The following is a 10,844-nucleotide window of genomic DNA, read 5'->3' as shown; positions in this document are numbered from 1 at the left end:
CTCTTATGCCAGTTTATTGTGCCAAACACATCACAGCATGGCAAATGCTTATTGCTCTCAGTTAACAGACACAATTGGTTTGTTTTGCAGTTAACAGTTGCATAAAGATGCTTTTTCTGGATAGTTTGCAACCAGTCAGTATTCTACCTGAGGGATACCCCAGCCCCAGGGTGATCTTTCGTTAGCATTTTCCGTGACTTTCCACAGTCAGCATAACTATTCTTGCCACTGGCGGTGAAAGCAACTGATCCTCCTCCTGTCCTTTCCCCTGGCAGCCGACTGACGGCACCCTATCCGCCGCAGGTAGCCGGCCGACCGGCCTCCGGCCTAGAGCAGCGGCGCTGGGAGGCACTTCGTCCGCCCGGCGCCCCATGGCCCGGCGCCCCCGCGTGACCGGCGCCCCGCCGCCCGCCGCCGGCGTCCGCTCGTGACCGCCCGCCCGCCCTCCCGTGGCTGTGCGCGCGCCCGTCCCGCCGCCAAGGTGTCGCACTTCGGCATCGCCGCCGCCCGCTACTTCAGCGTCAGTGCCCGGACGCGCGGCATGCAGAAGCGGGACGCCAAGGAGAAGCCGGCGGATGAGGCGGCGGCGGCGCGCCGCGCCGCGCGCCTGCCCTCCTCCAGCCGCGCCACCGTCCAGAGCACGGGCTCGCGCCAGTCCGGCTCCGGCTCGAGCTCGGGCGTGCTCATGGTCGGCTCCAACTTCCGCGTCGGCAAGAAGATTGGCTGCGGTAACTTCGGCGAGCTCCGGCTCGGCAAGAACATGTACAACAGCGAACACGTCGCCATCAAGCTGGTGAGTGGAAGCAGAGAGAGAGAGAGGGGGGGGGGGGGAGGTAGAGGTATGTGCTCCAGTGGTCTTGATGTTGTTTATCGGGAGCAGGCAGTTGGGCATGTATGTGTTGGACATCATTCGGCTTTCCCGACAGTCATCAGATGCAAGTAATCACGAACCGGATGGTCCGAGTTGCCTGGCCCATTTAGCTCTCGGCTGGATGAGCGCTTTGTGGCGTGTGTCTCCGGTGTATCTATGGCTGTTCTCACCTTGTGTCATGTTTTTGTTTTTCATCCGCCTTTTATGAACACATATGGACCCACCAGCCATTTTATTTGCGTTTTTTTTTCACTGTCCTGGGCTGTTACTGATGTAATTGTTTTGGTTGTTGGTGCCTTACAGTATCTTGTTAGCACGTGTTATCAGAATAAGTGTTCTGCTGACACATGCAATTTTTTGCTTTTTTGCTGTTCCCTCTCAACTGCCCCACCATTTAAGGTGCCACTTTTATCGTGCAATGTGTTGCGTCCTGTTCGTGACGAAGTCTGTTTCTTCATTGGCTATAGTCATTGGCTATATCATCTCATGCGCATTAGGGCTCTGACTGAAGATCTTTCTGGTTGTAGACTCCGCCTTGGTTCAATGGCCATAGGTCGTATTTGTAGTTCATGCAACGTGCTACGGTTGTTGAACGGAGGCGAATGTGGAAAGAAGTACGCCCGGGAGGTTTCTGTGTCCATTCGGGCATGGCTGCGGTCTGCAATGGTAACTCCTGTGTCAGATGATCGGCTTCAGCATGTGTCATCGGTGGACACGTGCAGCCTGCTGTCGGCACACATTGCACGGCTGGCGCCCACGCGCAGTAATCGGTTGGTTTTCCGGCTATGGTGGCTTAAAACTGGCCCCTCATCATTGATTCGTCATAGACTGGATGAAAGTACAGTGCTGTGTGCAAGGACAGTTCCAGGGAAGGGGAAGAGGGCCAGCCGGGCCATCTTTCCCCAACGTGGCCAGGGACGGGCAGAAATGACTCATCTTTGAACTTGAACTTTGACGAAATAGTAAGCAACCGTTACCAAGGGAAGCTGGTTTTAGACCGCTCATTGGAATAAAAACGAGCGAAATCGAGGATATTTGTCATGCGGAACATCTTTCTGCGAGGGCGCAAAATAACCTTGTTATTTGGCGTGTCTTCCATAACCCTTTGGTGATTGTTGGGCTAATCATCAGCACATTTGGGACTCTGGGCCCCAAGTCGGCGTTCTGAATTCGCCCTGGGTTATACGTATGTGTTATTGGTGACACCTTCTGTCCGAGCTGGAAGATGCATGTATGCTGCCTCATAGAGGCGATTTCATGTGCATCAAGTGTAACGCTGCGGACTTTCGACCATGTGACTTCAAAACATGTCTTGTACGCAGCGACTCAGTGCTGCATTATTTTTTTTAAAAAATAAGGGGAGAAGGACATGCCATAGTGGATGCAAAATTACCCTAGTAATCGGCGCGTCCGAGAACTCATCATCAGTTAGTCACACGAGCGTCCGATTTTGGAAAGAGCAACATCCTCCCTGCATGAGTACACTGGGCCATCAATCCACGCGGAACTTCAGGCTTCAGCGCTGTTGATGTTGATGATCTGCGAGGGATGGTTTCCATACTTCGGATCAGCCCATTGCGAGCCGTGGCTTTTCTTAGCAAACGTTCCACGGCGTGAGGTCATTGGCCTGTGATGTTCCTCCTCGCTCGGATGCTCGTGAATAAGCGAGTGACGAGTCGGTCGTGCTCGGCCCGTTTCGTGTCTTGGCACGGCTGTGTGCCGTTTCGCACCGTGTTCCATCGTGCGACTCGGGTGTCCGCGCCGTTTGTATTTCCCCTGGTGCCGTGTGCTGCCTCGTATGCTAGCGCTGTACGGTTTTACACGACCGTTGGACAACCTGTTGATTTGCTTCTTTATGACGTCAAACCACACCGTACATTGAGCAGTTGCCGAGCATGGTGGTCGTGGAATTTGACACAGCTTGTTTGGATGCCTACTTTGCCTTTGGTTTCGTGCCGGTAGCTTTTGTCCGTTTCGTGAGGACGTCGTAATTTGCTGGCATGGAACAAGCTTGATCAGCCGGAATGGCGTTGATTCGATGGCTCTTACCTGCTGCGTTTTATCGGCCGCCGTGATGGCAGTAAGGTATTGCGACGCTGAAAAACCTGGATGCTAATTGCTTCGCTAAATACGTAAATCTGACCCACCTTTTCCTTTGCTGTTGCTATCGGCACAGTGTTTTTGTTGTGCCACCGGGAGCTGTGGCTTTCGCATGCCGTTCCGTTTCGTGGGTTTCAGTCTATGTTTCCGGGCCGTGCCTTCCGTGGGTCTGTGACCTCTCCCTCCCCCCCCCCCCCCCCTCCAGTCACGTGGTCACCACGCGGCTCATCCGGCGTGCTCCGCTGGTATTACTGGTCTCAGCTCCGCGTTTTGGGCTCTGTATGACCGCGCGGTCGAAGCGCCCGAGAGCCCCAATTACCACTGCCACTGATCTCAGCTCTGTAATAACCGGCACACGATCGTGGCCTAGTGGAGCGGCACGACTAAGTGTCGCGCTTTTTCAAGACAAACCGCTTATGCGCGTGCTGCGAGCAGACATGCGTCTGTTCTCTAGTTTTGGTTCCTGGCTCCCACTGGTTCCTTCGGCATTTAAAGCCCTGGATCCTGGATCCCGCTAGTCCTTTGGACAAAACAAGACCCTGGATCCTGGCTCCTGCTGGATCTTCCGGCAAGCCAAGATTCTGTATCGTGGTTCTCACTGGTTCTTTCAACGAGATAAAACCATAGATCCTGGTTCCCACTGGTTCTTTCGACAAAGCCAAACGCTGGATCCTGACTTCCTCTGGCTCGTTAGCAGACCATAGGCCTGGTTCCTGGTTCTCCTTGGTTCTTATGGAAGCACTGGACTTTGCATACTGATCGTCACTGATTTTCTTTATAAGCACGAATCTGACTCGTGGCTCTCAGTCACGGCCATGTAGGTCACACAGGACAACTCAAATATTTTTACTCCCGCATTTATTTAAAGTCTTACACCACAGACAAGTCAGCATGCCCTGATACCGCCAATGCAACTAAAAAACGCTTATAACTGCTAGTTATGCGTAATTTTCTTACAGCTAAGAAGTCAACGTGTGACAGCTGAAACTATCACACGGGTTAACCCATATATTTCAGCTCTCACATCGCATGAAAGCCACATACTCCAGACAAGTTAAACAGTATGTCGCCATACCACCATACAACCAGCAGAGCTTCACTGTAAATTTAAGATCATTACCCACAAGTCCGAAATAAGTCGCTGACAGCTGCATCTATCACCTGGATGATCCACACATTTGTGATAAAAGTCAAAATTCACACACTACAGGCATGTTAAACAGTCAACATGTTCTCGAAACCATGTGCTCACCATTGCAAAATAGTAGGGGTGTCAGTTGTGAATGTGCGCTAATCAACCAAATTAGGATCATGCCATATCACACTAGATTTCAAGGCAACATAAACAGTGTATCAATTCCAACTGTCCAATCACCAGGGTCTCCCTAAAGTGCAGTCAGGTCAGAATCCAGGTCCTCCTGGTCTGCCAAACTTGCAAATTCATATCAAGTGGTGTCCTTGCTTGTATTGAAGTAAGATGTGGTCAGATCCCACGACAATATAACGGATGGAATAGATGAGATATCTGTCAGAAATCGGACGCTGGCATAACCTGAGCGGTATGGCTAGTGCGGGTCGGTTAGCTGATGATCGGTCCCCCTCCTTCATCTTCGCACTTGCACAGCCTGTGAGCAAATGTAAAACAATGGTAGGCCCATTTCCATTGCAGGTCATCATGCTTGGTTTTGCATGGACGAATTCTGGTAGTTACAGTTTTTTGATGGATTAATTATCTATAAATGGTTTTTTCCAAAATGGTTATTAACCCCAGTTGATCAAGTTTATCCAGCGGGATCTGTGTTTTTGGCTCGGTTTGGTGCTTTTCAACCTCTATTACCTTAGCCAAGAAGGATGTAAACAAACGGTTGGCAAAAAGTTCAATTGAAGTTGGGTCAGATACCGCCGCTTTTTGATGTGTTATGGCACGTGCCCTGTGGTCTTGTAGGTAACATGCTCTTCGTGCTGGATCTTTCGGCTTATTGTCAGGCTGGATCTTGGCTCTTGCTGATCTTTCTATTTAGTATGAGGGTGGATCCTGGTTCCTGCTGGATCCCTCAGCCCAAAACCAGACTGGTTTTGGGGTTCGTCCTGGTCTCAGAACCTTGAGCGGGCTCCCGGAAAAACATCTTAGAACTCAGGTACATGTCTGGCTGCAGGGCTCTTACGAACACGTGGCTATCACATCCCACCGGTGGGTTTTGCGCACCTTTTGTGGTGCATGTGCGAAATCGACAAATACTTGAGGTACTTGCCCCATGTCATTATGAAGTGAATACATGTTTAGAGGTGTTCGTGGCTAACTGCTAGGGCTCCGTCTTGACTTGTGTGTTCTTACTAGTTGGTGACGGTTATGTAGAGAACAATGAAGTAATGACACTACTTTCGATGTCCGTCAGTTTATCGAACTGCGCTAATTGGTGTTCCATGGACTGTCCGTCGGGGCGGATATAACGACTCCAAAGGACAGTCCACTGCTGGGTTCAATTCCGAGAAAGCGCTCGTCGTGTTGCCTGGCCGATATGGAAGGCTCAGCTGGCCCGTGGCTTAAGTGATGAAGCGACTTGGAGCTGCCATGTCTTAGCATTATACGACACGACATATCCTTCCCCATCCTGTCCGATAAATAAGCTCGGATCGAAATGTGCCCATTTAACGGGAACTGCTCGATTTGGGTGGTGGGTTCCGGGTGCGTGCATTGAGCTCTTCCCGGAGTATCTGAGAGTGATATGACCTGGCAGGCACCCCTGCGTGCCATTTCAAACACAATTATAACGCATCTTGATTAGAGATTGGGAGAATCAGCTGTCTGCGCCCCCCCCCCCCCCCGCCCTCCATGTCGAGACCCCAACTGCTGCTGAGACAGATGCGCCCTCGTGACAGATGTGAATATTACGCCCTCGGGAAGTCCCACCTTATCGCTATCGCTACTTCGTCATATAGCTGGCTTTAGGATATCGTCCGGCTGTCGTGTCCGCTTCGCTATCCAGCAGGCCCAGCTGTCGTATCGGCTCTGCCGTCCGGCCGACCCAGCTGTCGTATCGGCTCTGCCGTCCGGCCGACCCAGCTGTCGTATCGGCTCTGCCGTCCGGCCGACCCAGCTGTCGTATCCGCTCCTCCGTCCAGCCGACCCAGCTGTCGTATCAGCGCGATAAAACGGACTGATGACGGCCGGTCATCGCCACTGTGCGCGCGTGCCCAAATACGGCGCTGGCTGCATGTGCCGATTGGCGCTGACGTCACTCCGGCAGCCGTGCCACGTTAGGGGACTCGGGTGTGTGGCAGCCGTGCGCGGCCCGGCATGCGCGTACGCGTGTGCGTGTGTGCATGTACATGCACGGCCCACGCATGCGCGTAGCAGGTCATCATATGGCAACGTTTCACAAATTTGTGCTGTCTATGCTTTGTGCGTTATGCGGGATATATGCAGACTGTTTTTGGTGCCGTCATTCCGAAGGCAGGAATGGCGTCGTCGTCATGCGATTGCGATTTGCATGCCGTATGTAAGAGCATAGTACTTGGAAGGTGAAGGTGAAACGAGGGGAGGTGAGGTGAAATGATGCTACTTTTTTGTCGCGAGTTTTCTGTACCCCAGGAGTTGCCAATATTGATATCATTAGCCAACTGTATTCCTTTTAGTGACTATCAGCTCACTTATGAAATCTTCTCGAGCCAGTGCAACATGAGTAACCATCGGGACGCATGTCGATATGATAGCTTGTCTCAGCGCCAGCGCCGCCGCTACGCTCTGATTAGCCGGCCTCCGCCTCCGTGGCTGGGAGAGTGGGGGGGGAGGGGGAGGGGGCGCCGCCCGGACGCCGATCTTGCTGACGCGCCGTCCGCCTCCGCCGCCGCCCGCAGGAGCCGATGAAGTCGAAGGCGCCCCAGCTGCACCTCGAGTACAGGTTCTACCGGCAGCTCGGCACGCACGGTAGGTGAACGGCGGCCGGACGCCGGCGCGCCCGCGCGGCCGGCCCGTCGGCTGATGGGAGTTGATGTGTGCCATTTTACCATTATGGGACACTTATGACAGGCTGTACCCGAGCCGGGCCATTTTCGTAATGAGTGTTGCGTGTGAGCACGCCCTCCCCTGATGGCGTGGCGCATGGTGTTATCCTTCGTAACTTTATCGCGGTTGTTAAAAACGCAGGCTTTGTTTTTCATTTTGCACCGTGACACACATATGCATTGAGACGTCAGCAGTGGGGGGAGGGAGGGGGCGGGAGGGGAGGGAGTCGGCAGCAAGGCTGTTTCGATACTGCCGGCCTTGGGCGGGGTCGGGGGAGGCGACGAGGGACTTTGTTGGCGGCGTATCACGATTATCACTGTCTGTGCGATAGCCGGACTGCCTGGGCGGTCGCCGTCGGCACGTAAGGTCCGATGTCACCGCCCGCCCCCGGCTGTGTGTCGGCTTATCTCTGACCACCTCCCTATGTCAGTACCCAGGCTGGGCTGGCCTGGGTACGCTCCGGCGGTAGTATGGCTGGAATATGTTGAGTCGGCTCACCACGGAACAAAGAGTACGGATTGATTAGGATCGAATAAATGGTATGAAAAGTCAACGAGTGTCGGAAGTAAATAATCTCTGGCTAGCGCGGAAGTAAGCGATGCCGTATCAGCATAAACGGATTGCTTCGGAGAAGACGTGATCTGGAGCCTGGCGCGGACCGGGTCTGCTGGCGGAGCCCCCCTCCGCCGCGACGGTGGCAGCTCCCGGAGCGGGGCCGCACGCTCGGGGGCGCGCTCCGGTCTGCCGATCAGCCGGCCGGCGCCCGGATCGGCACCGCACGCGGCCGGCGGCGCGACCGGTTTCGTCGTCGCGTGGGGGGGGGGGGGGCGGGAGTTAAATATCATTATCGCCGCACGGTTGGGGTCGGCTACGGCGCTGGAGCCCATTCGGCGCCGTGCCTGTCCTCGCTAGCGCCGGCTCGTCGGCGGCGGCCGCGGTGCGCCCGTCGTCGGACGTCCCGCGACCCGACCGGCTGCCACTCTCCCAGCCTTCCGGACCGTCCGGCGGCGGCCTGGTGCCTCCCAGCTGATGGCCGCCACCGCCGCCGCCGCCGCGCCGCGCACGGTCGTTGGCCCGTCGGCCGCGCCGGAACTGTATCGCGCGCCGGAACTGTCGCGCCACCTGCCTGCCGGCGGGCCATCGGCCGGCCGGGGCGGCCGCGGGCGGGGCTGGCCATGCGCTCGATCCCGGCTGCCGGACAGCGGCCCCGTCAGTGAGCCGGGATGTATCGGCGTCTGCTGCGGTGCAATGACTGGTCCGCGGTCAGCTGACGATCTCGCGGCGGTCAGCTGATGCGGACGCGGAGCGGCAACTGAGCGGAGCACCATCTCGTCCGGTGCCGACGCTATCTGCCAGCTGCTTGCCGTTTTGGGTGTTGGTGGTTTGTGGACGCGCGCGAGTTTTATATCCGGTTGCGGCTGTTCCGAATGTGTGCCATACCTCCCCCATCCTCGATCAGGCAGACCGAGTGTTGAGCTGTTGCGAGGCTTCGGGCTCCTGGTCAAGCTTGGTCGCTTTATTACATTTTATTGCGCCGTCTGTGGAATGCCGCGTTGACACGCGGCAGAACGCCAGGGCGCCAAGCGTTTGCAATCATTCCACGGAGCGAACCCGGTAGCGTTGTGTCGGCCGGCGCTGTCTGCTGACGCTGACGCCGGCCGCTGACGGAGCGGCCGGCCGGGCTCGCTCCGGCGCAGCGCCGCCGCTCGGCCGGCCGTGCGGCGTCGCCTCATCGCGCCGGCCCGCGCCGTCGCCGCCCACGCGACAGCTGATGCATCAGCTGACTGCGGCCCGTTGATTGGCCGCGGCCGGCCGGCCCATCTCCCGTGCGGCAGGTGTGAGCGCGGCCGGCCCGACCGGAGCGCTGCCTGTCCGCGGCCGGAGCAGGGGCGGCGCATGGCCGGCTGGGGCCTGGTAGTAGATCCGTCCCGCCTCGTGAGGGGTCCTGGGAGGAGCGGCGGCGCGGTGGAGAGACCGGGAGCGTCGGGTGTTCTCGCTCGGCGCCGCGCTTCTGCCGGCGCCGGCCGTGCGTCACCATGTACCGCCGCTCCGGCCGGCGGGTGGGCTCGGCGGCGGTGATGCAGCGGCGGCGTTCGGGCTGTGCTGGGCGTGAGCCGGCGCGTCGCCGACGGCACATCTCACCAACGCCACGCACCGGCACCCGGAACTACGCCGAGCACACGAATAAACTGCTGCGTAGGCACAAAGCAGGTGCAGAAGAGGTTTGTGTGGGGACTTGTTGAAGGACATGCTTGGCGGACTGGCGGACATGCCCGCTTCAGTTCACGCTATCGCTACGTTATCGCGACATAAATAGAAACACCGACTTCGGTGAGTCACCACCGACTTGATTTGTCCTCCTGCCGGAAGGTAAAGGCACCCCGTCCCCTCTCCACCAAATCCTTGGGCTGCGAGGTTGTCTGATGAGTCAGTGGCCGTGAAGTCCGGATCACGCATCACTGGCCTTATGTTTGGTGGTGGGGAGGGGGTTTACCCTGTCCGGCGCGCCAGTAGTGGTGGACGCAACCTGGCCGGGCCCGGCCAGTGGTCGGCGATTGGCGCCTGTCTGCCGCTGCTTCGTCATGTTCGTCGCCGCTGGATCGCGCTGTGCGGGAGGAGCGGCGGCGCGCCTGCGTCACTGCTGCCGGCTGTCTGTGACTGAAAGCGGAGGGACGCCGCTCGGGGACGCCCGGCCAGTGGTCAGCGATTGGCGCCTGCCCGCCGCTGCTTCGTCACGTTCGCCGCCGCTGGATCGCGCCGTGCGGGAGGAGCGGCGGCGCGCCTGAGTCGCTGCTGCCAGGACCGTCTGTGACTGAGAGCGGAGGGACGCCGCTCGGGGCCGCCCGGCCAGTGGACGCGTGCGTGCCCGGCCGGCGGGTCAGGGCGTGTCTGGCGGCGCGGACCCCCGGCGGTCCGGCGGCGCGGACCCCCGGCGGTCCGGCGTTGCCAGCTCAAGGCGCGTGCATCCGGACTGGTGGGGCGTCGGCGGCCGCTGCTGGCGGGCCGGCGGCCGGTGACGGGCGGCCGGGCCATGTCGCGACGCCGGCCACCCGCCGGCTGCACGCGCGCCGCGCACCACGCCACTGCGGCGGCCGCGACGTCACGGCGTCAGGGTCACGCAGCACACGTCACGGCGACGCCGTTACCGGGGGCATGGTGAGCGGGTGGGGTTAGTGCAACGCCTAGACGGCTTCCGCCGCCTCGTCGTGCCGGGGTGCCGGCAGCCCGGCGGTGCGGCGTGGCGTGTGGTGTGTGGCGGGCGCAGTGACCGGCTCCTCAGGTGACGAGGTAGCCTCGGCTGCCAGTCGCGTGGTTGTCTTGATAACGGTGTGTTGCACGAAGGCGGTCCGGAGAGCGGGCAGCGACACGCCCTGTCCGGCCTGTTGGCATTCTCACACCTGCCGCGCGCAGTATTGGACCCCAGCCGGGCGCGGCTGCACCGGCTCGGAGCGCATCACGCTCCTGGCCAGACGCCGTTATCGGAGAGCACACTGGCGCCGCCCGCTCCGGCGCACGGGTGGAATGAGCCCGTCAGCTGACCGTGGGTTCTGGCTGTGCTCTGCAGCCGGCCGGCGCCGCGATCCAGGCCCCGCTGAATACTGATGACGCCGGCCACTGCCCGGCCCAGCGCTCGCAGTCGAAAACACGCGGCGCACGGCGATGGCTACTGGATGTTAGCACCGGCGAGCGAATTAGTGCGGGGGTTGCGCAGTGTTTCGCTGTGGGCATTGTGGTAACGCCGGGTGGGAAGGCTCGATTGCTCTGTATCGTGTCGCGTTCTCGTGGTGGTGATGGGAGTGGGGCCGAAGCCATTGCGCGTGGTTAGTCGGTGGGCGTAACGACATTGTTAACAGTTTCAGTGTTTCC

At 58.4% G+C, this 10,844-nt stretch overlaps 1 pseudogene; it reads left to right on the top strand.

The window, feature by feature from the left end:
• Positions 1-454: 454 nt before the first annotated feature.
• Positions 455-10,844, top strand: part of LOC119102297 (casein kinase I-like) — a 29,391-nt pseudogene continuing 19,001 nt past the window's right edge.

The sequence above is a fragment of the Pollicipes pollicipes genome, unplaced genomic scaffold (assembly GCF_011947565.3).
Source record: "Pollicipes pollicipes isolate AB1234 unplaced genomic scaffold, Ppol_2.1 Scaffold_5724;HRSCAF=6776_pilon_pilon_pilon, whole genome shotgun sequence".
Lineage (NCBI taxonomy): Eukaryota > Metazoa > Arthropoda > Thecostraca > Pollicipedomorpha > Pollicipedidae > Pollicipes > Pollicipes pollicipes.
Note: the sequence above shows the minus strand (reverse complement) of the source record. Positions and strands in the feature narration are given on the sequence as shown.